This window comes from Ctenopharyngodon idella, chromosome 4 (assembly GCF_019924925.1).
Source record: "Ctenopharyngodon idella isolate HZGC_01 chromosome 4, HZGC01, whole genome shotgun sequence".
NCBI classification, from domain to species: Eukaryota; Metazoa; Chordata; class Actinopteri; order Cypriniformes; family Xenocyprididae; genus Ctenopharyngodon; species Ctenopharyngodon idella.
In genome coordinates, this window is record NC_067223.1 from 11,755,226 (window position 1) to 11,781,056 (window position 25,831).

The 25,831-nt window shown below is 39.5% G+C and overlaps 1 long non-coding RNA gene across 2 annotated transcripts in view; it reads right to left on the minus strand.

The window, feature by feature from the left end:
* Positions 1–669: 669 nt before the first annotated feature.
* LOC127510931 (uncharacterized) overlaps positions 670–25,831 on the minus strand; it is a 38,731-nt gene continuing 13,569 nt past the window's right edge. The window contains exons 3-7 of one of the 2 annotated variants that reach the window (XR_007929789.1): positions 18,794–18,885; positions 15,785–15,899; positions 14,371–14,489; positions 1,413–1,582; positions 670–1,107 (exon numbers count right to left, since the gene is read on the minus strand). This is a non-coding gene — a long non-coding RNA (uncharacterized LOC127510931). Of the gene's footprint in view, positions 1,583–14,370; positions 14,490–15,784; positions 15,900–18,793; positions 18,886–25,831 lie in introns of both variants that reach the window. The other variant, XR_007929788.1, reaches the window with a different exon arrangement.

A 25,831-nucleotide genomic window follows, 5' to 3' on the forward strand; every position in this document is an offset into this window, starting at 1 on the left:
CCGAGTCATAGCCAGCACTGTATTAACTAAGCCTATGCATAGTACTTTGTCTTTAATAACATGAGATTTTGGCCAAATTACAAAACAACAACAACAACAACAAAAAACTGAGCACCCACATAGCTACAGTAAACTTTATAATCTGTAAGTTAATCAAAACGTTAATGCGATGCACTTACTGCCTCAGACGTGGCCATTCTAATGACAGACTAAACACGTATATCCAAAATCCTCAGAAATTCGCTGGTCAAAAACCTCATAACTCAATTGTAGCTTGTTTTTGGTTAGCTGGGTATAAGCTATTTTATAGTTCAAAGGGCGGCTCTCAAGTCAGAAACCTGTGTTTGGTCAAAGCAGGTGTCGGTGCCGCTCTCTGTCCCTACATGCATCTCTGTCTCTCTTATCTTTGGGGACCAATGCTCCAGCAGCATGTTTGTGCCAGGGCCTCAACTCAAGATAAAGTTAAAAGTAAAATCCTGCAGCCAACAACCTCTCGGTCTCAGATAAGCATCCCGTGTTTGCAGGTCCTGCAGGGTGTTTGGTGGAAAGAAGAGCAACAAGAATTAATGGAGACAAAATGGTTACACCATAGCCATCTTTTTTTTTTGCTGTCTACTAACCCCAAAACCTCCAACTGATGAATGGATGCTTAAACAGATAGGTCACTGCTTTTTTCTTCAAATTCTCAAGAGAAACTTTATTTATTTCAAAACAAAAATATAAGCTCAGGATAACAAACTGAGTGTGAATGTTTGCTTCAGAGGAATGAGTATTTCCACTGCACACTTAATCAATACGCATCATAGTGAATTAGGCCATGCAGACAGGGCCGAGCCATCAGCACAGCGGCTTTCGGAAGCCTCAGGGATCTCTGATCTATCTGTTAATGTACAGTTCGCTGGCTGAGCCAAACTAATCCTCTTCAGGTCCATCCCTAACATTGACTCAGTGTTGTACAACATGCTATTATATCACAACAGAGGAACGCTCTATTACTCATGTGGGTGTGTGTCGTTTTGGAGATTTGAGCCTGGTGGTGTGGGTGCATGACCCTCTTTTTCTTCCTTTTCCAGTCGAAATCTCTTAAAGGACACATAAAATGGCATTCTGCAAAACATTTAACTTCTTTACTGAATAAAACAGAATATTCAGTGGACAGAATTTGATTGGATAATGAAAAGTAGGTTATTTTCAGTTAAATATCATGTTGCTCTACCTGTACTGTGTACCATTTAAAATATTCCAACATATTCCAACCATGAAGTTGTTCCATCGCCCAATTTTTTTTTTTTAAGGAATCAAAAAAGATTTGCTAACATTAGCTTTGCAGGTTTGATTATCAACAGAGCGACATCAACTGCGATGCTAGCATTTGTGATTATCAACAGGACCATTTACCATTTTTTACCCACCTGGTTTTATTACCAACTCATGTTGGAAATTTGACTCAGTGATGCATTTTATTTGCTTGAAAGTCAACATTTATCATCAATTTATTATCTCTCCGGGTGCTGCCATGTTTGTGCAGTCTTCAAGTGTCATTCAGTTGCATTATTTCCCAACAGGAAGGTGGATTTTTTTCCTGCAGAAAAAAAGGCAGAGAAAAATCACAATTTGATGAAAGATTTACATTGTTACAAATGATTCTATTTCAAGTAAATGCTGTTTTATTTTTTCTATTCATCAAAGAATCCTGAAAAAAAACCCCAAAGGTTTCCACAAAAATATTAAGCAGCACTTTTTTTAACATTGATAATAAGAAATGTTTCTTGAGCAGTAAATCAACATATTAGAATGATTTCTGAAGACACAACGAAGAATAAGTAATAGCTGCTAAAAAATTAAGCTTTGTCACCACAGAAATAATTGTACAATATTACTGTTTTTACTGTATTTTTGAACAAATATATATATTTATTTATTTAAATCTTATAGACCCTTCTTTCAAAAACATTAAAGAATCTTACCGACCCTAAACTTTTAAACTGTAGTGTAAATGGAGTTCATTTTATGCTCCTCAAGAGGCGCACTAGCAACTGAAGCTAGAGGCTGTGGTCTTTAGAGTCCCTGTTAGTGTGCCCGCCTTCCATGCCTGAAATGCCGGTTCAAATCCCGCTGGGAGCGGTGCGTGTAGAACCTGGAGGGGTTTAATTGGTGCCATGACCCGGATGGGAGTGAGGTTTAGGGGGTGAGTGTAATGGGGGTCAGATAGTAAAGAGCTTTGCAAGTAAAACCTCACTTCCCTGTCCTCAAGAGGCACACTAGTGATTGACGTTAGAGGCTGTGGCGTCCTAGTTAGTGTGCCTGCCTCCCAGTGCCGGAAACGCTGGTTCGAATCCCGCTTGGAGCGGTGCGTATAGAACCGGAGGGATTACATTGGTGCCGTGACCCAGATGGGGAGTGAGGTTTAGGGGGGTGAGTGCAATGGAGGCCAGCTAGTAAAGAGCCGTGCAAGTAAAACCTCACTCCCTTGGCCTCAAGAGGCACACTAGCAACTGATTCTAGAGGCTGTGGTCTTTAGCGTCCTTGTTAACGTGCCTGCCTCCTTTGCCACAAATGCTGGTTCGAATACCACTCGGAGCGGTGCATGTAGAACCTGGAGGGGTTTAATTGGTGCCGTGACCCGGATGGGAGTGAGGTTTAGGGGGTGAGTGTAACAGAGGTCAGATAGTAAAGAGCTTTGCAAGTAAAACCTCTATCAACCTGGCCTCATAAGGCACACTAGCGACTGATGCTAGAGGCTGTGGTCTTTAACATCCTAGTTAGCGCGCCTGCCTCCCAGTGTTAGAAACAGTGGTTTGAATCCAGCTCGAAGAGGTGCGTATAGAACTGGAGGGATTACATTGGTGCTGTGACCTGGACGGGAGTGAGGTTTAGGGGGGTGAGTGTAACAGAGGCCAGCTAGTAAAGAGCTGTGCAAGTAAAACCTCACTCCCCTGGCCTCAAGAGGTGCACTAGTGACTGACACTAGAGGCTGCGATCTTTAGCGTCCTTGTTAGCTTGCCCGTCTCCCATGCCTGTAAAGTGGTTTCAAATCCCGGAGCGGTGCGATTAGGACCAGTTACATAATGTCTTACAAGTGCAGAGCTGACCAACTCTTACTGACTAAACTATGAAAATCAATATTCAATGAGCAATAATTTTTAAAGGTCTATCTTAATTTGAAACAGCAACACATTCGGTACACCGCAAGCATTTGTAGCAACATGGTGCCTCATTTAACGTTTATCTCCGTTTACTTTGATCACATAAACTGAGGTGCAAATTATAGGATCCAATTCAATTAAATACAGAACAACAATCAATGTTCAGGAGGAGCAGCTCTTGACTCACTGCCAGCCAATGGTTTCTGCCACGCGCTGACTAAAACTGACAGTGTGTGAGGAGCCGCGGTCCCTTCTGCTTAAAAATGCACACACAGTTGTTTTTACAAGATGACTACGCTGATGAAGGATTCTGGGCCGTCCGACCCAAATCACTGCACACTGATATTAAGCATTCGCTGTATGAACTAATTAGAGCACCATTAGCACCCGCCCTTCCTTTTCTCTCTTATTACATTATCAGTTGTGCAGCAAGAGCTTGAGGCAAAAAAAAGAGAAAGAAACATAAGAAAGAAGAAAAACATGCATTAATCATCTATGCTGAAAACCAGGTTGGACTATGGAAATATGCAAATTTAGAATATTGTTTTTTTTCCGTGAGTGTTAACTAACACTTTCTGGCTTTCTAGTTAAGATGAAGTTTCCTTCTGTTAAGCACATATGTTTAAACCTTGCTCAATATAAAGAAATGATTGCAAAAAACGAATTACTATAAATGCGCAAGATGTGCTGTGAGAAACTAAACTAAAATGGTAATTTCAGATCCATTACATAGATGTTCTTTGCCAAGGAATCCACAATATATCGGTTATCAGCCACATTTGACATTTCTTTTTTAAATTTATTTGTCGATATAGGATATTTAAAGGATTAGTTCACTTTGAAATGAAAATTACCCTCAAGCCATCCTAGGTGTATATGACTTTCTTCTTTCTAATGAACATAATCGCAGAAATATTAATAAATATCCTGACACATCCAAGCTTTATAATGGCAGTGACAGGGATCAATGAGTAAGAGCTGAAGAAAGTGCTTCCATCCACATCCGTCCATCATAAACATGTGCTCCACACGGCTCCGGGGGGTTAATAAAGGCCTTATGTAGCTTCCGCATGAGCCGCCTTCCGTATTCAAAGTACGCATAAAGTGTAAAACTCTTGCAGTTCTCAAAGCTCTACGCCCTACGTCTTCCCTATTCAACTTACGGAAAAAGTGTATCTGAGGTGATGCCAGTTTACACTTTCTTCGTAACTTCAATACGGAAGGCGGTCTGGTGGAAGCTACATATTTTACTTCATAACTTGTTTAAATATGGATTTTTTTTTTACACAAATGCATCGCTTTGCTTCAGAAGGCCTTTATTAACTCCCCGGAGCCGTGTGGAGGACATATTTATGACGGATGGGTGTGGATGGAGGCACTTTCTTAAGCTCATACTCATTGATCCCTATCACTGCCATTATAAAGCTCGGATAATGTCAGGATATTTATTAATATTTCTGCAATTGTGTTCATCAGAAAAAAGAAAGTCATATACACCTAGGATGGCTTGAGGGTGAGTAAAGCTTGGGCTAATTTTCATTTCAAAGTGAACTAATCCTTTAACTGTGCATGATCATTTGTTAGTTTTTTCACTTTCTTAAAGTTCATTTTTACACTAATAATTTAAAAACACTCTTAAAGTTCCCCTGCTGTTTTAAAGGTTGCTAATTTTGTTTTGGAGGTCTCCTTCACATTTACATGTGTCCAAGGTCAATTTTTTTTTTTTTTAATTTTCTCATAATATACACTGCACATCACCTCATTTCTCATAGTGTCTGAAAACGGTTCATTCAAAGATTCATTCGCTCTAAACCCCTCCTTTCCGAGAGCCTGCTCTGCTCTGATTGGTCAGATAGCTCAGTCTGTTGTGATTGGTCTACCACTTAAAGTGCGTAATGAAACAAAATGCCTTTTACCATATCTGAATTTCAGCTGTGACATTCGTGACATTGTTACGCAGGTATGTAACAGGAAATGACACTGGAATGGCTGACGACTCGTTTCAGCAGTTCAAGAATCAATTCTTTTAGAACACTAACTTTATTTGTCATGTACTTTGATCTTTTGAAATTTTGAAAAGACATTGTGTCATTTAAGGTGCTTTTAACTAATATTAGGGTGTGATTGTTGCACTTTCATGGGTCAAACACAAGAGTCTGCATGCACAGTTTAAAGCCTCACTGCTTCTGTTTCATGTAATTGTACATTCTGAACGATGTTCTGTTTTTGGCACAGCGCGCACACTGTAAATAGCACCGGGAGCTTGTGCGGTGTAAGCCAGGCGCTTTGTTTTGCCAGGGTTTTGATAAAGAGAGTCTCTCAGCACTGATCAGAGGAAGCTTTGTTGACGAGTCTTTGGCAGTTTATAATCACACATGACATGAATCTTTATGAACACACCACTGTTTTTTAAAAGGGAGGATAGGCACCTACTAAGGGCACCTTCAACAACAACCAACCATAAGAGTCTAAAGGAATAGAAACACATTATATCCACAGACCATACAAGCATCATCTTTGCCTCTGACCTATTTGTTTTGCACGCAACGGAAAACAACATTGCAGCTTCTTACATAAGAGTATAATTATAGTCACTGTTGGTGGTTTGCGATTGGATTGGTGCACATGCTAAAACAAGGAACGTTGGAGGCGCTACATACTTGCATGTTGTTTACTTCCTGACAAACATTTTTTTTTTGGCTTGATATTGTTGTTTACTCAGACAGTAATGTTTTAAAATGGGAATACATCAAGCTTTTATCACATTTGATTAGAATGATTTCCTAAGGCACACATTGACACACTTAGTTCCATGAACTGGTGGGTGCAAAATTGTTCCAAGAAAACATAATGAATGTGTATTTTCCTCTACTTCAAATCACAAAGTGCTATTTGGCACCATTTGAGAGAATCACATATAGCTGAGAAACAAAGTCAACTGGCATTTAAAGAAAGAAACTTTCTTTGAAACATTTTCATACTTATTTGCTTTGTGGTGATTGAAAGAATGAGACAAAAGCTCTTCATATCTTTCAAAGCATCAAAAGGCCTTCAAAATGTCTCTCTGCTACTATACAGAGAATATAGCATTTTTTAAAAAACTGTTTTTCTTTATGACTCCCACTACTGTTCATTTGATGGGCAATGAAGACAAAACAAAAAATTAATTGATTTGTAATTTATTATATTTTTTTCCTCCTTGTGTGGAAGCTAACTGACATTAGAGGTCTTTGAACAAAATAAAATGTCATTAAATGATTGATTTTAGCTGTTGTATATGTCAAAACTCATATGCAAATGTCTGTTTTGCATCTCAAATGCGTTCATCAGACATCATCTCCTATTAAGAAAAGATTTGTACATTTTGCAAGACAGCATACCAGTCAAAACTGTCATGCATAATTCATCACATTTTCCATATCGGAGCATGTGAATGTCTTGTAGTGTCAGTCTGTTTGTACTGAAAAGATGTGAAGTCCGAGTTAAAGGAAGTCACTTTTGAATATATGGTGTCCTGGAGGTGACTGCCTAGATTTCACTGAGGAACTAGAGACGTTTTATGTGGAACTGCATCCATCCATCATGGAAAACAGGTAATGGAATGAGAGCTGATCGTGTATGAATGAGAGGCAGTAGGCATGGAGTAGGTGTGCAGATGCATCATGCTGGGCGGCTGAAATAACACTGCGTTACACCACCACCGTATCCTAAAATACCTTTTAAGATCTTATTCATCTCAATAATTAGTGCCCCTGCAGTGTGATCATTTTCCATTCACATTCTCCATATGGTGTGCAACTCATCTATAATCTGAGAATGTGATGTTAAATTCAACATGAATCAGCATTCACAACCTGTTTCACTGTAATGTGACATATTTCAAAGTGAAACATGAATGAAAAAAAAGGGCAGCTAACTGAACCATTGTAACTAGCCAAGAGGGATGGGATTGAATTAAACAATTTAAATTCTGGATTCTTAACAGTTCCACTAATGGTTCTTTTAGTAATTTTAAGGAATAAATATTTGGAAGAAAAGTCAAAGATCATTCAAAAAATTAATAATTTTAAAACATCTCACTCGCCGACGTTTTAAAAAGCCTATTATGCAATTTTAAAGTTGTAAGCTGATTGATTCACTAACAAGAATGATTCATGTTCAGGAATCGGTTTCAATCTGTTTGGAATTCTGTTTCGAGATGTAGATTTAGAAAAGGTGTTGCAGCGCCGCTGAATAGTAGGGCATTTTAGAGTATTTTAGTATGGGATTCTGTTCGGAGCGGCGGATGAATGCACTTGTGAAACAAGTTAAAGGGATAGTTCACCCCAAAATGAAAATTCTGTCATTAATTACTCACCCTCATGTCGTTTCAAACCTGTAAGACTTTCGTTCATCTTCAGAACACAAATGAAGATCTTTTTGATGAAATCTGAGAGCTTGCTGTCACTCCATAGACAGCTACGCAACTGACGCTTTTATGCTTCAAAAAGTTCACAAAGAGATCGTAAAACTAATCCATATGAACTGAGCGGTTTAGTCCAAATTTTCTGAAGAGACTCTATCGCTTTATATGATGAACATATTGAATTTAGGCTTTTATTCACATATGAACATTCATAAACTCACACATCAGTTGTGTAAACAGAAGCTCAAGCATGTTTGTGAGAACCTTTGAGGTTCATTATGTTACGCAACACATTTGAGCTTCAGCAAGGTTTGTTCTCGCATGTCAAGCAGGTTTGGTTGAGCTACTGTTTGTGTTTGCTGATCAATGTTTATATGAGAATATGTTCATCATAAAAAGCGATCAAGAAAATTTGGAGTAAACCACTAAATACATATTCAAGCGTCAAAGTGTCAGTTGCGTAGCTGTCTATGGAGGGACAGAAATCACTCAGAATTCATCAAAAAGATCTTCATTTGTGTTCCGAAGATGAACAGAAGTCTTACGGCATTGGAAGGACATGAGGATGAGTAATTAATGACAGAATTTTCATTTTTGGGTGAACTGTCCCTTTAACAGGACCGAACCTCATTCACAATGATGAATAGTTCACAAGACCAAGAGCGTGTATAAAGCAAGAAAATTGGGTCCATTTTACTTTCATGTTGTCTTTAAAAAAGAACTACAAAGACGATACATGCAAGGCTCGTATTTGTAATAATATTTCATCCACAGTAATAAAAAAGTTTACACAAAGGATAGTTACTTCATCTAAAATAAAACAAGCTTCTTTGGAGGCTCAACTTAAGAAACAAGCTAGGAACATTTGCAAATGAGTAAGAAAAATGTCTTCAATCTCTTCAGGCATCATCTACACTGGGCTCACTTTTTACATATTAAAACAGCCATTTCTAAACATTCACAGCAGTATAATATAAGAGGATTTGTTGAGCTGTATCCCTGATATACAAATTTTGCATGCATATTTGTAATGTTTTATCCATTTTCTTGTTGATATTTGTGCCAACCCCTGCACGCTCCACTACGGGAGGTCGTGTGATTAAAGGTGTTTATCAGCTGGAGAGGACAGTTTGCCAGCCAGCCATGGTGCATCCTAAGATCCATCATTCAGAGCGGAGTTCAAGAGCGCTGCTGATCCACCCCGCAGGCAGCGACGTCGGCGAGTGAGGTTGACACAGCATGGCACACCTGTTTCACTGATCTGCTTCAAAATCAACAAATGACTGGCTGCCAAAGAGAGCGCTATTCCCCCATGACGGGAAGACTGGAGGCCAGCTCTACCGAGGTACTAATATTTCAAACTAATGAGGTTCTGCGCTACTCGTAATTATACTTTATATTCTAAAGCAGCTTCTGTTGCCCTGGGTCTTTCATAGGATTGCACTGCTAAGATGCGATTTGTAATGCGATCTGATTAAAGAGAATCCTTATTATGCACATTCTTTGAAATATATTTAGCTGCAGGAAAGCTGCCTACTATCTGTCTATCCCACCCATCCATCTATCTGTCTATCCATCCGTCCGTCGTCTGTCCGTCCATCCATCCATCCGTCCGTCCATCTTAGTGTTGTCAAAATTACTGACTTCGATACCAAGTCGATACTGAAATTTTAAAAATGTGACACTTTGAGCACTATTAAGCGGATTCGTAAACACCTCTGATTGGTCATTGTGTTCATGCACTCAACAGATATGTCTGTGATTGGCTATAATGATCAACGTTTTAAAAACATGTTGTAAATAGACATCAGTGACGCTCTTCACCGAGCGCTTACACAGATACACACAGCAGCGTTTGAAAGTAGGCGTCTATCAGCGGACATGTCCACTGATAGACGCCTGCTTTCAACCGGTCCCACTTTCAAATTCAAACACTTCTGTGTGCTTTCAAACGCTCCCGTGCGTTGATCATTATAGCCAGTCTAACAGCTGGGGGCTCGTCCGGGATGTTCCCAAGAAACACGGGACTGACAGGTCATCCTCCATCACAGGTAAGTTGTTTTTAATGATTTCCTGTGGTGGTAGGATTGATTGATATCACAATAGGTAGTGTTATCCTTGGATGGAGCTCTGAGAGAGTTAGTCCATGAAGATTTGTCTGTACGGGTACTGTTTAAACGGCCAATCAGAGGTGTTTACGAATTCGCTCAACAGCGCTCAAAGCATCACATCTATCTATCTATCTATCCATAAAGCCTATAAATCATTAAACTTCATGACTTTGGTTTCTATCTGGTGTAATCTGCTCATTAGCTGCCCCCATGTTACATAAACCAGGTGGTTTCTCATGAGCTGGACCAACTAAGGACCAGCTTAGGACAGCTTATCTGGTTGACTAGACATCCTGTTCCAAAAACCTAACAAAAGTTGGCTGACTAGCTGTTAGGATCCTGGAGCAACTTTAGACCAGCTAGAAACCAATAACTAAACTATCAGCATAAGATGGATTTTAATGAAGGGGATGGCTGACTCAACATAAAAAACTAGGACATATCTATCTACCTATAACTATCATATCCTGATATTTCATGCCATTGTCTGCTGTATTCAGCCCAACTGTGATCCTCACTATGTCATACATGCACACACACATCTTACTGACACACATTCGATGTGTCTCTACGGGAGCTCATGTGTCTATTTGTTGTTCTACAATCACAGTACTGCTTGTCAGCACACACTCTCATATTAACTCCAAAAGCTGTTGGAAAGCCGCCCCCTGCCAAATGACAGCTGCTTCCCCTGGAGCGTCTGCATTTGCCCCCGCTAGCATTGCCTGCCTGGAGCCAGGTAGCAGCCAAACGGGAGCGCAGACCCTGATCACATGGTTATGTCACTCGCTACCTCAAGCTCAGTATCTGTACTTGCTAGTTCTTTCTCTTTCTGCATCATTGCAATGCAAGAGGCATTTCATTTCTCTGATAGAATGCTAACACCAAAGGTTCAAAGGGCAATGTGACATTAGGCTTTTATGGAATGTGTGGGCGGCCATGCCCAGAATCCTTCTCACCATGTCACCATTTTTCTTAATGTCTGCCACAACATATATTGCTGATATTTCATATTATATTTCATATAGCAACTTCCAGGAACCTATTAACATATGTTAACATATTTCATCCACTTTTATAATATATACTACTGACAAATTCATAATCTTTAACTACATGTTGTCACATGAACAATCAGTCAGTAACTACACTGATTTAAGTACCAGTTAGTTGTAAGCTGATTGATTCACTAACAAGAATGATTCATGTTTGGGAATCAGATTACTCTGATTGCCCTGTGTTGATTCACTAAAGAAACTGGCTCAAAGGAGTCCTTCATTTATGTCTTTTATTACTCACCCTCATGTCGTTCCACACCTGTAAGGCCTTTGTTCATCTTCGGAACACAAATTAAGATATTTTTGATTAAATGCGATGGCTCAGTGAGGCCTGCATTCACAGCAATGACATTTCCTCTCTCAAGATCCATAAAGGTACTAAAAACATATTTAAAACAGTTCATGCGAGTTCAGTAGTTCTACCTTAATATTATAAAGTGACGAGAATACTTTTTGTGCGCCAAAAAAACAAAATAACAACTTTTCAACAATATAGCGATGGGCCGATTTCAAAACACTGCTTCGGAGCTTAGCGAATCGAATCAGTGATTCGGAGCGCCAAAGTCACGTGATTTCAGTAGTTTAGCCGTTTGATAGGAGATCCGAATCTCTGATTCGATTCGTAAAAAATCTCCGAAGCAGTGTTTTGAAATCGACCCATCACTATATTGTTGAAAAGTCGTTATTTTGTTTTTTTGGCGCACAAAAATATTCTCGTCACTTTATAATATTAAGGTAGAACTACTGAACTCGCATGAACTGTTTTAAATATGTTTTTAGTACCTTTATGGATCTTGAGAGAGGAAATGTCATTGCTGGCTATGGAGGCCTCACTGAGCCATCGGATTTAATCAAAAATATCTTAATTTGTGTTCTGAAGATGAACAAAGGTCTTACGGGCGTGGAACGACATGAGGGTGAGTAATAAATGACATTATTTTCATTTTTGGGTGAACCAACCCTTTAAGGCTTTTTAAACGTTGGGAAATAAAAATATATAAAATAATGTATATATAAAAAATAGCAATATTTTTAGTAATCACAGTGGCCACAAAATAGTATTTGGACACTTAAAGGGATAGTTTACCTAAAAATGAAAATTACCCCATATATTTACTCACCCTCAAGCCATCCTCGGTGTATATGACTTTCTTCTTTCAGCCACACACAATCGGAGTTATATTAAAAATATCCTTGCTCTTCCAAGCTTTATAATGGGAGTAAATGGTACCATTTTTTATGAAGGCCAAAAAAGCACATCCATACATTATAAAAGTAATCCATACTGCTCAAGGGGGTTCATAAAGGCCAGTACAACGGCAGTACATGAGTCTAGTTCAGATCGAAGAGTGACCTCTGGGTAACACTTTAGTATAGGGAACACATATAAACTATTAACTATGACTTTTCCCTTAATAAACTCCTAATTTACTGCTTATTAATAGTTAGTAAGGTAGTTAAGTTCAGGTATTGGGTAGGATTAAGAATGTAGAATAAGGTCATGCAGAATAAGGCATTAATATGTACTTAATAAGTACTAATAAATAGCCAATATTCTAGTAATATGCATGCTAATAAGAAACTAGTTAAAAGACCCGTAAAATAAAGTGTTACCGACCTCTGACCCGACGCATGATGTATTGACAAATACGGAAGCGCAGAGAATAGAGCAAAACAAAACACCGGTCACAAATTAGAAGTCTAAAATGAGAATTTTTAAAGAGAAATGTCGAAGGAGCTTGAGTTTGTTGCCCAGCCCTATTTCTACTCTCACCTAAGCTTACACTATGCCTACGTCCTACGTCATATGCCGGAACTCAACTCCCTTGTGAACATGTGAATAGCCGTTACAGGAAGCTAGTGATTACAGTTTATAAAGTTATTATTATGGATATTTTTCTTACAAAAATGAATTGTTTCGCTTCAGAAGGCCTTTATTAACCCCCTGGAGCTGTATGGATTACTTTTATGATGGATGGATGCACTTTTTTGGGCACCATTCACGCCCATGGCATTTTTTAATATAACTCCGATTGTCTTTGGCTGAAAGAAGAAAGACATATACACCTAGGATGGTTGAGATGAGTAAATTATGGGATAATTTTAATTTTTGGGTGAACTATCCCTTTAAGCTACACATAAAAATTCCAATGACATTCATACACTTTAGGTGTGCCTTAAATGTCCGAGGTGTGCCGTTAAATGTGCTTTTGGGGCCATTAGAGGTCTTCGAGAATGGTAAAACTTTCTGCAAGATATTTTCCGTGGGAAAAGTCATTCACTTCAACAAAATTCACATCAAATTTACAAAACAGACCAAAGATGACAGCGTCTGCATCGGTAGCCTTGGATGACTCCATGGGTCTTTTGAAGTCCAGTGAACTGTCATTAGGTCGGGATCCAAAGCCCTGGAGATCCTCCAACCAAGTCACAATGAATTTGAATTTCATGTTGATGATTTAGGTGCAAGGTTTTTTTTTTTTTTTTTTATTCCTAGACACCCCCTAACACACACTCGAGTCAGGCAGTGTTCCCTGTCTACTCATGACCTTCTCCGCAGCCATATTCTTCACAGAGTGAGAACACAGCCCTTAGCAAGACACAGCCTCTCTCCAAAGTCTCTCTGTGCTTTGGCGCTTGTTTAAAATTTCCCACCGAGACAAAAGACGGATTAAGTAAAGTTGCTTCAAATCCTCGGCAGGCGAGTTAAGGGTTCTTCCTGAATAATGATGATAAACATGTGCTTTTTTCTCCCTCAGATTTGAACAATGCAGCAGCCTCTATTCCGTCGTTCCTCCCAAGTTAATATTTTTACAACAAATTCTCCCTCCATGCACGACTGCCCAACTCAGGCTTGAAAAACAATGCTTAATTTTACAAGTCCCTGTAGCTTTGACGACAACGTGAATTATTAATCTTTCACAGCTTTCGAAGTCTTGTTTCAAAGCTTTGTATTTCCAGAGAGAGAGGGGGGGGAATTTAATCAAACACTAAGAAAGAAGAGTCTGAGAGGCACAAAGAGTGCACAAAGTCTTCAGAGACAAACATGCCACTGTGAGAGGAGGGAAAAGGACAAGCCTGACCTCTGCTAGCACGGCTGAGCTTCACCTCAGGTGAGTTTCTGGAGCATGCGTCTCACGTTGGCATGTTGCTACCGCAGTACCGCATCTGTCTCTCTCTCTCTCTTTCCTGAGGCCTGCTCATGAAGGGAAATGTTATATTTAGCTGACCAGTATTTTGTTTGTTCACTGGATGTAACGGTGCCCTTGGAAGACTGCCAGATTGCTGCAGAGCTTAATCTCTCTCTCTTTCTCTCTTCTCTCTCTCACTTGTTCTCTCTCATATAAATTTAAATTTATCAACAAATATTTGATTGACTGTCTTGAACCTTTTAGTGCAAGACAGCTGATTTATTGTGACACTGCAGAGCACATATATGCCATATCCAAAAGTACCAAGAAGTTGACTTGATCGCATTCCCAAATTACGAATAATCTTGAAGAAGCATCAAGAGCTATAAAAGAAAAGTGCATGCTCATCTAATTCTGTCAATCACAAAACACCTTGGGTGTATTAATACGTTCAATGCCATTACCACTATTAAAAGAATATCTCACCAAAAATTTGAATTCTCCATTACACATACTCACCCTTAAACCTGTTCAACTTTCTTTCATCTGTGGAACACAAAAGTAGAAGTTTCAAAGAATGATCATGCTGCTTTTTTCCATACAGTTGAAGTGGATGGGAACCAAAGACTATTAAGCTCCTAAAAGGACAAAAAAGCACCATAAAACCATCAGAAAGTGGTCAATACAACTTGTGCACTGTAAAATATTAGGGCTGTCAACGTTAACGCGTTAACGTGTGCAATTAATTCAAAATCCTTAACGAGTTAAAATAATTTGACGCATTTAATGCGAAAAAATTACGGAAGCATGTGAAATACGTCACGCAGTTAGACGATCTTAAAGTCCATGCTGATTATATCAGAGATGGCAGAGAGAATTATTCATTCCAGTGTCTGTTTTGCTTTAAAACAGGAACTCTCTGTCATATTCTGTCATTGTATCTGAAGAGAGCGAGCCCTCCTGAATGGAACGTCGAAACATCCCACCGCTGTATGGCCAGATGATATGAAAACTATGGTTCTCGGCTGGATAAAGCAAACCAGCTTCTTGCTATGAAAGTTTGAAAGGATAAGGATTGCAATTAGAGTAAAGACAATTGAGGTGACGTACAAAAGCACGCGTGAGTCTGTTATATTGATGGGCAAACAAATTATGTATGACGCACTGATCACACATTGTATTTATGCACAGACACATTTCAGTACATTCATATTGTTTTCACACACATTCAGGATAATGTTTTGATTTGTCTTGTGTATGTTGCTGTGTACTTTAGTATATATGCAGGTCAAGGTGGTTGGTTTAGGTTTTTTTGGCATCTCCATGTGGTCCTGTTCAGTATCGCAACTTGACTTGTCTAAAATGTAAACAAGTTCTTTGCTGTTGCACATACTATACACTGTGAATTCTGAAAGGTTTTTTTTTTTTTTTTTTTCTGTGATTTTTTTATGGGTGCTTTGGTGTACATAAATGTTTGAATTATATGAAAAAATATAATTTGGTTATTTGGTGTCCTTTTTTGGAAAGATATCTAAATTTACCTTGAAAAAAGCTGAAAAATACAGTTTTATGAAAATCACACTTCAAACTGATGGTTTACTTTGCTGGATATAGGCAATGATGGCAAAATGGACATGTTAAACAAGATAAATGGTGTATGCTTAAATTCACGATAAGTGTGCGATCAATCGCGATTAAAAAAATAATAAACTATTGACAGCCCTATAAAATATATAATCAAATTGGCTGTACAAATCATTTCAACTATTTTTTTTTTTAAAGCTTGCCTCCTTGAATCTTGTATAACTTAAAAAAATGATGTTGAAATTCATTATTTAGATGAGATGGAAAAACATATGTTGTCATGACTTATTGATCACATCATTTTTTACAGTGCGTGTTATAGTCCAAGTCTGAGTCATCATTTACTCACCCTCAAACCTGTACAACTTTCTTTCATCTGTGGAACACAAAAGGAGATGTTTTCAAGAATGATCATGCTGCTCTTTTCCACACAATACGGATGGGGACCAAAGACTTTCAAGCTCCTAAAAGGAAAAGACAGGACAATAACAGCATAATGAAAGTGGCCAATACAACTTGTGTTATATTTCAAGTCTTCGGAAGCTTTGTTTAAAAAAAAAAAAAAAATACAGAAACATACTGAAAAGTTGTTATTCATTGAACATTTTACCTTGACATTTGTGGTCTCCATTCATTTTCATTGTATGAAAATCGAAACGGGTGATACTGCTTTGGCTTCTTTTGGTACAATTTTCATTGCCAAAGCAAATTAAACAGAAAAACGGGGCATTGAAATGTCAATTATGTGATTAACTTTGTGTGATGTTGCTTAAAAATTATCTGAAATTTACAATGCATTTTTGTACATGTAGTATATATTAAATGGTGCTGACCTCACTTCCGTGAAGATCCATCGTACTAAATCCATTCCACCAGCAACCCACATAAGTTTACCTGTATCTGACTCGAGGATTATATCAAAATGAGAATTTATGAAATCAATATTTGTCATGTTGTTTTACCTGATACATATTTAGATAGTAATGAGCTCAGCTCACATCAGATACAGGCTTAATCGGATACATTACCTTGGCAACGATTCTGCATGCGTGGGTGCCATGATCCTGGAAGGTTTCGCCATGTAAATATGCTTTAAGGGTCTTAAAAGGCATTTGTTTTTGAAAACAAATATCCCGAGCAGTCATTTAGGCTTCAAAGGACCCTGACCTATTTCTAAATGTGGACACACTCAAAAAGAAACAAGTCAATCCATCTGTGATTGCTTTCTTGATTATAGCATAAAGTGCCTGCTGCCCTGGTGGTTTTTGACACAAATTCTCTGCGAATGTAGATTACTCTTCTCAGAAAGCTTTTGTGCACTCCAAATTTGTTTTCCATGTACTCACGTGTCTTTTCGCAGAATCTCTACTCTCCATGCGAGAGATTAATGCGAGCCGACAGGAGGGAACAGCTGAATCACATTTTCAAAGACTGCGTTGCATAGCAGCGGGGTGGCCACCTCTGCTCTGGCCTCGTCTGGTCGCTAGACCGCTCTAGCTTTTATCAGCACAATCTGCTCCAGTGTCCCTTGTGATGAGAAAGCACCCGTCCACCAATGGCGGACAAGCTGCCCACACCAACTTAGGTTCATCATCGGTTTGTGGTGCGCACCTTAACGACGAAACCCACAAATCGAACGTTGCCGCCACCTCGCCCAGTCGAATATGAAACCACAGCGGCAGAAAGACTCAAACACTAACATTTGACTGTTAATCATTACGAAGATGATTTCTGTGGAAGCGCTCAGATTGAATTTGCTCATTTTAATTGGATGTATGGAAGGCAGCTCACATTTCCTAAACAAACAGTGGGAATTGAGCTTTACCATTTTCCAAGTGCAATGAGTCTTATCGTACATCAACAAATGGAAAGTGCAATGAGGAGGAGCTGTAAAATCATTTACATATTCATAGAGAATTATTCAACCTCTGCTATAATGTTATCTTACTTTGAGAGTTAGTGTGAAATCCCCAGATTGTTTCTGGACACAAAAAAAAAAAAAAAGCATTCCTATACAAAAGTTTTAATTTGTGTCAAAAAAATGATGGACTAAAGTGACCCTAAAAGCACCAGTACCTGCTGTTAGCATAATGGAGCTCACAGTGAAGCTTCCTGCACTACACTGTAATTAGATTTTTATTTCTGCCTTCCTCTGCCAACCTTCCTGCTTTGCTGGTGTCACAATGCCAGTTTAAACGATTAACTGGCAACAGAGCTTCTTCCACCTTGACTTTTAAAAAAACTAAAATTTAAGTTTAAATTTGTCAGCTAGCAATGTCCTACAGTGGATATAAATGCATCATTGTAGAATTCAGTAATTTTCTTTTTTCTTTCTGAAAATAAATTAAGGTTTTTGAGGAAAACATTCCAGGATTTTTCTCCATATAGCGGACTTCAACGGCTACCAATGGGTTGAAGGTCCAAATTGCAGTTTAAATGCAGCTTCTAAGGGCTCTACACGATCCCAGCTGAGGAATAAGGGTCTTATCTAGCGAAATGATTGGTTATTTTCTAAAAAAAAAAAAAAAAAAAATTATATATATATACACATGTACAAAAAATGAGATGGAGACCACGGTACTTCTGCCTACGTCACGTGTGACCTTTCCAACGTGTTTATGTAATGCGTGGCTCAAGATATTTTTGTTTAAATCCGATGGCTTTGTGAGGCCTACGTAGGGAGCAATGACAAGATCCATAAAGTTACTAAAAAAATATTTAAATCAGTTCATGTGAGTACAGTGGTTTAATATTAATATTATAAAGCGACGAGAATATTTTTGGTGTGCCAAAAAAAACAAAATAACGACTTATTTAGTGATGGTCGATTTCAAAACACTGCTTCAGGAAGATTCGGAGCGTTATGAATCAGCGTATCGAATCATGATTCGGATCGCGTGTCAAACCGCCAAACTGCTGAAATCACGTGACTTTAGCGCTCCGAACTGCGGATTCGACACGCTGATTCATTATGCTCCGAAGCTTCCTGAAGCAGTGTTTTGAAATCGGCCATCACTAAATAATTTGTTATTTTGTTTTTTTTGGCGCACCAAAAATATTCTCGTCGCTTTATAATATTAATATTGAACCACTGTACTCACATGAACTGATTTAAATATGTTTTTAGTACCTTAATGGATCTTGAGAGAGGAAATGTCATTGCTCCCTACGTAGGCCTCACGGAGCCATCGGATTTAAACAAAAATATCTCAATTTGTGTTTCGAAGATTAACGAAGGTCTTACGGGTCTGGAACAGCATGAGCGTGAGTAATAACTGACAGAATTTTCATTTTTGGGTGAACTAACCCTTTAACCAGAAATGACACACAATAAAATATTCTATTCAAGTAATTTTACCTTGATTTTTCATTCCAGTCACATCTTACATTTCATCTCAAGCTTGCTCTTCACTGATGCTGCTGTCTCCATGGTGTCTCCAAGTACATAAACTAAAAAAAAATACAGAAAAAAAAAAAGATGTTATTAGTGGCTAAATTGTAGGTTGTTGTGGAAATGACGAGAAGTGAACAAGAAGTTTTAACTTGACCTTCATTTAACTAAATCTGTTGGTTTTGATAAAAATCAATATTTAGAACTTTAAAAATGTCTGTAATTAAAGAAACACCCATTTATGTGCATTATACATCTGTTGCAGCGAAGCCGTCGCAAATGGCGGCGTCGTTGAGGTTCCGTAGGCGGAGAATCAACGCCTCCTCGAGTTGCAGCTACGCTTATCTCAGTCAACAGACTGCGAAGAGTCTGACACATGCTTTTGTCTCAGCCCACGTGCACTCCTTTATCTCCTTCTTTCTTTCCTTCACCCTCCTCTTCTTCTTCAACAGCTGTCCAAACCACAGCACCCCTTAGCCTGTTCATCACCCACATGCCAACTTTGAGAGGCCAATTAGCATGCTGAAATCCCAATCAAAACAACAGGCTGTCAGTCTGTAAGAGAACGACACTTGGTTACTCTGCCTCCATAATCCATACGCCTGAGAGTTGAGCTTTGTCAGTACAAGTGTTCTAGCTGTGGTGATATCCGTTTGTTTGTCTGGAGACTTTCTGGATGTCTTAGCATGCCAAAACAAATCTCAACTCTCAGTGAAATGCAGAGACTACTTTATATAGATCATTTCAGAATGGTAATCTGTGAATTAGAGCCCTCAGGGCAAATTCATTAAGTGAACTAGTGCTTTGTTCAGCACAATTTTTTATTGAGTTCATTTACTCTAATAGGCTTAATATAGTTGTTGCTGATTTGGTGGAAATGGGACTAAAATTAAACTTGACTGCGATTAACAAAATAGCAATGGACATTTCCATAGCATGCTTAATGTATTGTTCAATGGCCGGTGTTGTTATAATTTTAGCAGGCATTGGTAATGTCACCTAATAAACGGACTAAGGGTTTCTGTCACCTGCAAATGAAGATCTATGACTCTACATTTCTCCCAGTTTAAGTAGCACTATGGACTCTCTGGGAAGTGGTTTTTCCTCCACAGATTCCCCAGCTTCATTCTGTATTCATTCCAGCATCAAAAAAAGAAAAACATCTGCAAAGGGTGAAGGACTTGTCATTGGAGGACGAATAAGGAGAGAGAGAAAGCATATTATTTGCATAAGCTGTCTCAGCATTAGCTATAAGATGGATTTTGCATCACTAGCTTTGTGATCCCGACTGTAAGAGTTCCTCTGAGATACCAGACAAGATTAGACGTCTTTTAGATTTGATAGCAGAAACTGTAACTGACAATCACCAAATACAAGTAAAAATTTTTAAGACTTTAAACATAATACATGATTTAAAGGCCGTTTACACCAACAATGTTCATCAGCTGGAAAAAAATCGTTCTGAAAGTGAATCCAATGATATCGTTTCTCTGTGCCGTTATCATTATAGTTGTGGTGTGAACTCTGCTATTCTTTTATATTTATAGAACAATGTTTAGAGCTATATTTTATCGTTATGATTACAGTTATCATCCTTGGTGTGAACGGGCCTTAATTATTAGAAAGAATTACTATTGTGTTTAAATCAGTCCTAAGAAACGGAATAAAATCAAATCAAAGAGATATAAAAATTGTAAATTCAATAGTAAGATGAGGTAATTGAATTGGATTGTATTTCTGCAAATTACATCAATACACCAGAAGAATCATTCACTCAAGCGATTTGTTTAAAAACACTGATTCATTATGAGTGAGTCACTGAATCATTCACTCAAGCAAATCGTTCAGAAATCACTGATTCATTTAGGAACAAAACATGAGTCATTGATTCATTCACTCAGCTGAATCAATTAAAACACTAATACATTCAGTAACATTCAATGTTGGGGAAAGTTACTTTTAAAAGTAATGCATTACAATATTGGGTTACTACCTAAAAAATAACTAATTGTGTTACTTAGTTACTTTTTTATGTAAATTAATGCGTTACGTTACTTTTACTCATCTGGGCTGGGCTTGCTTGTTTGTTTATTAATAACAAAAAGAATATATATTTTTGACAAATGTAAAAGCCATTTCACACCAAAAGTGAAAAGAATAAGCCTCAGACTGAAGGAAATGCAAATTCACACCTGTACTGTTGATGGCGTAGAACGACTCAATCAATAAATGAGAAAACAAAGTAACTTGCGTTACTTTTTTGAAAAAGTAACTCAGATATTTTCTTGTAAATTTAAAAGTAATGCGTTACTTTACTAGTTACTTGAAAAAAGTAATGGGTTACCCCCAACACTGGAAACAACACTACTGTGTGCTGAATCTAGCAATGGTTAAATACGCTTTGTGATGATTTGGAAATATTTTCGTACAAGAAGAACAAAAACAGACAAAGTAACTGGCAATATTTTATCTAAAATGTCAGTTACTCAATATTAGTTTCTTGTTTATTGAACAACAGTATTACAGCAATATCACACAGGTGAGGATACACAGGGATTGGTTAATATATAATGTCTGAAACAATAACTGGCTCTGTTTGCTACAAATATACAAGGGAAATATTTCTTTGTCACAGGGACATGACTGTTTTATAATGAGATACTGCAAAATACAGCTTTATGGCCAGTAAGAAATATTTATGGACTGTAAATTTTCTCAATTCACCTCATTTTGGCAGGTGAGTCACAAAGTAATTTTTTGACCTAGCTTGTTAACTCTTTCTATTATATATCATCCGCTGTTTACCAAGATGGAAAGTAGGATGTAACACAGTGGAGAGACAAATGGGCAAGCCAAGGAAGCGCCACAAATGATTTTTCAAAACAAATTTGTACATCGATTCCCTCAGGTTGTGGAGCAAGTGAGCATATTTTAATTGGGAAGATGCCCTAGAATAGCATCTCACCTGGAGAGGACCATTTTTTACACTCTTTCCTTGTCTCTCTCATTCTCCCTCCCTCCCTCTCCATTTTCTTTATCTCAGTCTGTCAGATAGGCCCTGTAATCAGTTCATCTGTTATCAGTCATTCCCACTGTTTCTGCCATCCCAGAATGCTTGGCTCTTGGTTGAAAGTCTCCTCTATCGACAGCCCCGGGTTATCAGCAGCCTGTGAGGGAACATCGCTCGGATACTCCATTTGCTGTGCAGGTCACATCTAGATTTATATTTTTTATTCTAATCTAGTTCATTAAAGGTGCACTCAGTAATTTTTGTTTACATTTCATTGGTTCTTCTTAGAAATACATGACTTCTATCCATCCATCCATCCATCCAGTGGCGGACTTTTTACAGGGGATGGCCAAGGCTACTGTAGAGGGTCCATAGACCGTGAAATAATATCATGTATAATAATGGTTTGTATATATACACTCTTCGAGTCTAGGGTGAAGTCATTATGTAGATCCATTAACAATGATTTGAGACAAATTATGTCTTTTAATGGAAAACTATGTGAGTGGCGGAACGGCAGAATTTTGAACAGCTCCGCGCTTGTGCGACCCCCTTAATTCTTAATCATCTGTGTTTTGCAACTAATGTCAATATTCTCTTAATATTCAATGCTAATACATTAACAAAGCTATGCCACCGCACGTAAAAATAAATGTTTCTTTCAACAGGCAGTGAAATGGAAGTAGTGAATCAGATACTATATGGCCAATCAGATGTCAGAGGGGTCAAGTGTCACCTCGCACACCCCTCTGGCTCCGCCACTGCATCCATCCATCTACCTAGCATTTTTCCCACTCATTTGCAGGGTCCGCTTCACACACATTTTGATTTGGCACAGGTTTTATGCCGGATGTCCTTCCTGACACAACCCAGCACTGAGAGTGCTGGGACACATTCACACTCACACACACTCTTACAGACAATTTTTGGCATATCCAATCCACCTAACCTGCATGTCTTTGACTGTGGGGGAAACCAGAGCACCCGGAGGAAACCCACGCTGACACAGGGAGAACGTGCAAACTTCACACAGAGAGGACCTTCCCGTGCATGACATATCGGTACCAAATTGGTTATTGGTTAAAAGTAGAAATGCACAGATATATCGGCCAATAATTGGTATTGGACAATAACAGCAATTATTTTCACTATCAACTATCGACCGATTGTTTAAAAACAGCCAATGATCAGGGCCGATTATATCCTAATAATCAAAAGGTGCAGAAAACTCAGACTACAACATACTGTTTGTGAAGAAAATGCTGTTGAAGTTAATGTGACAATAATGCATTAACAGTTAAAAAATAGCAGCGTAAAAGCAGGCTTTATTTGACACTATGAATACCCTGGATCCTGGATGCTTCAGGATGGTGGCCTCTCCATCACAGCCAGCGAGCCCGAGGCACCCATTAAGCTCTTAAGGAACCAGAGTCAGATACCATCAAAGCCCTGGAGACTAAGCGTGCTGATCAGTCCACCCCAGAGCCAGGAGCGGACCTGAACCTGATCTGTGGTCCATGGATCCAGTTCCCACCCTGATCCCCACCCCCGATTCAACGTCTTCTTTGCCCGTCTTGTCCGGATATTTGGATGCTCCGGTCTTGTCCAGAGATCTTCTTCCACCGATGTTCCTGCCTGATTTCCTGGTCCCATCTCCTCCGCTGGTCACGGCCAGTCCCCTGGATCCGTCAGCACCCCTGGTGTCATCTAGCTCCTCAACTCACCCTCGCCGCTAGCTCCGTGCGGCTCATCAGCTTCACCTTGGGCTTCCCCTCCATCAGCTCGGCATGAGGCCGAGTCCCCGGCTGCACCTTGGGCCTCTAGGCATATCAACACTGCCTTGGTTCTGCGTTCCCTCATCTCCACGTGACCCATCTTGCCCTGGGACTCCTCTAGGCTCCCCGGGATACACTGCACAATTTTTGGCTGTCCCAGATGAAAGATTGCCATCGTTAAACAATCGTGGCTCTTAATCGGTGGTCCTATGTCGTACAGTGAGAGAGGTTCAAAGACTGGTTTTCCCGATCTTGCGACCAAAGATAGCCTACGATCATTTTCTGACAGTGTCAGAAATTCAGCATGATCAACGCACAGTGTGTTTGCTGCTATCGACACTGCCTTGGTTCTGCGTTCCCTCATCTCCACGTGACCCATCTTGCCCTGGGACTCCTCTAGGCTCCCTAGTCCATCTGGATCAGCCTCGGTCAGTCGTCGCTCAGCTTCCGTCACTGACTCTTGTGTCTTCGGCTGTGCCTCGACCCTCCACCCCTTTGGCTCAGCCAGGCTTCTACTTCCCTCCGGCTTCTCCGTCGTCCTCGATCGCTCCATCGCCCGCCCCGGTCAGCTGAGTCCCCGTCTTGGTCTCACAAGCCAACAGCTCCACCTTAGGCTTCCGGGCCGTAGATGTCGCACTGGTCGGTCAGCCTCTCTGCTCCGCCAGTTCCTCCCCACACCCTGATTCTGCCTCTTTTGATCGGTCCCCGTGTTCCGCCCAGCCTTTCAGCCAAAGCTCCACTCTGGCTCCACCCACTGTCTGCTCCGCCATGGTGTTTGTCTCCTCCAACCCCCTCCCTCACTGCTCGGTTACTGTTTGTGTTGAACGTGGTTGTAATTTTCCTGAGTTTGCTATTTTATTAAAGACTGTTTTTTCTCATCATCTCCTTAGTCGTGCGCTTTCTACAGCCACCATTACGTGACAGTATTAATCTAATGCGAGAAACAATATATTAATTTAGAAATTACATGAATTGCACCGTTTTTTTGTTTTTTTTAAATGGTTAAAACATTGCTAGCTACAGAATGTGGTCTATCAAGTTCTTGAGCTTGCACAATTTCTAGTCATTATTTATTTATGTTAAACAGTTTTTTTTGTCATAATTTTCATTTTTGTATGAACTATTCCTTTCATCATATTTCTAAAAAGTACTATTCATTTCTTTGATTTTAAAAAACCTTTTTAATCGGCAAATAAAAAAATGTAAAATAATCTAGCTTGTCTGCTTGAATTTTACATTATGCATCCATCACCTCGATTAGCAATGCTGTCCTGGATGTGTTTTGTGCTGTCGGATCTGTTGACTTTGATTCGCCTGTTGTCTTATTTGTTCCCCTTTTTTGCATCAGTTCCAAATCCATATCATGACTCAGCCCACAAGCAAGCTGCCTGCATCTATATTTGCTCTGTCTCAAAAGCGTACCATAAAGTGGGTCACATCTTAGGAAACTTTGGCCTGCTTTGCCAGTTGGACCCATGGTAATGAGGACAAAAGGAGGGCGAAATCTGTTGGCCCTTGTGCAGAGCTGACTCATAAGAGAGAGTTCCACAGATTGATGCAGTCTTACCGATTTCATCCCGGCTTGCTCGGAGCTCAGTACGAGGGCCGCCTGTATGACCTCATCGAACATCCTCATAAATCAGAAAAGTTTGGCGAGCGAGCTTCGCACCGTGCCTAAAATTTATTTTCTGTGAAGTTTGTTGCAATCTACATAGAAACACTTTAACAGAAATGCCTGCAAAGGAAGCAGCACTTTTATGACTTTGCAGCTGAATTAAATGAGGCATGTTGATGGCTTTATGCCTAGAGTGATAAAAGTGATTTTCTTTTATTTTTTGCTACCAGGCCTCAGTGGTACAGGTAGCCTCAGTACTTGGCTTGATGGGGCCTGTCCATTTTCAGCTCCCGTTTGCTCTAGTGGAGATGAAGAGGCTGTGATTGTGCTGAAAAAATATCCGTATGTGCCCGGGAGTGCATGTGCCCTGAATCAACCCCCGTTCACTATGCTCGACAGTGTAAGGTCACTCTCAACGGCTGGAGGGAGGAAGGGAGGAGGAGTTGTCCTGCTTGCACAGTGCGACCGGCTAATCCAAGCGTTCTTCCAGCTCACATGTAGGGATTACATTGTCCCTTTACATTACAACTGGGTTGCCCCCCCCACGCATCTCGCCGATGACCTGCTCTCTAAGCGAGAGAAAGAACATGACCAAAACACATGCT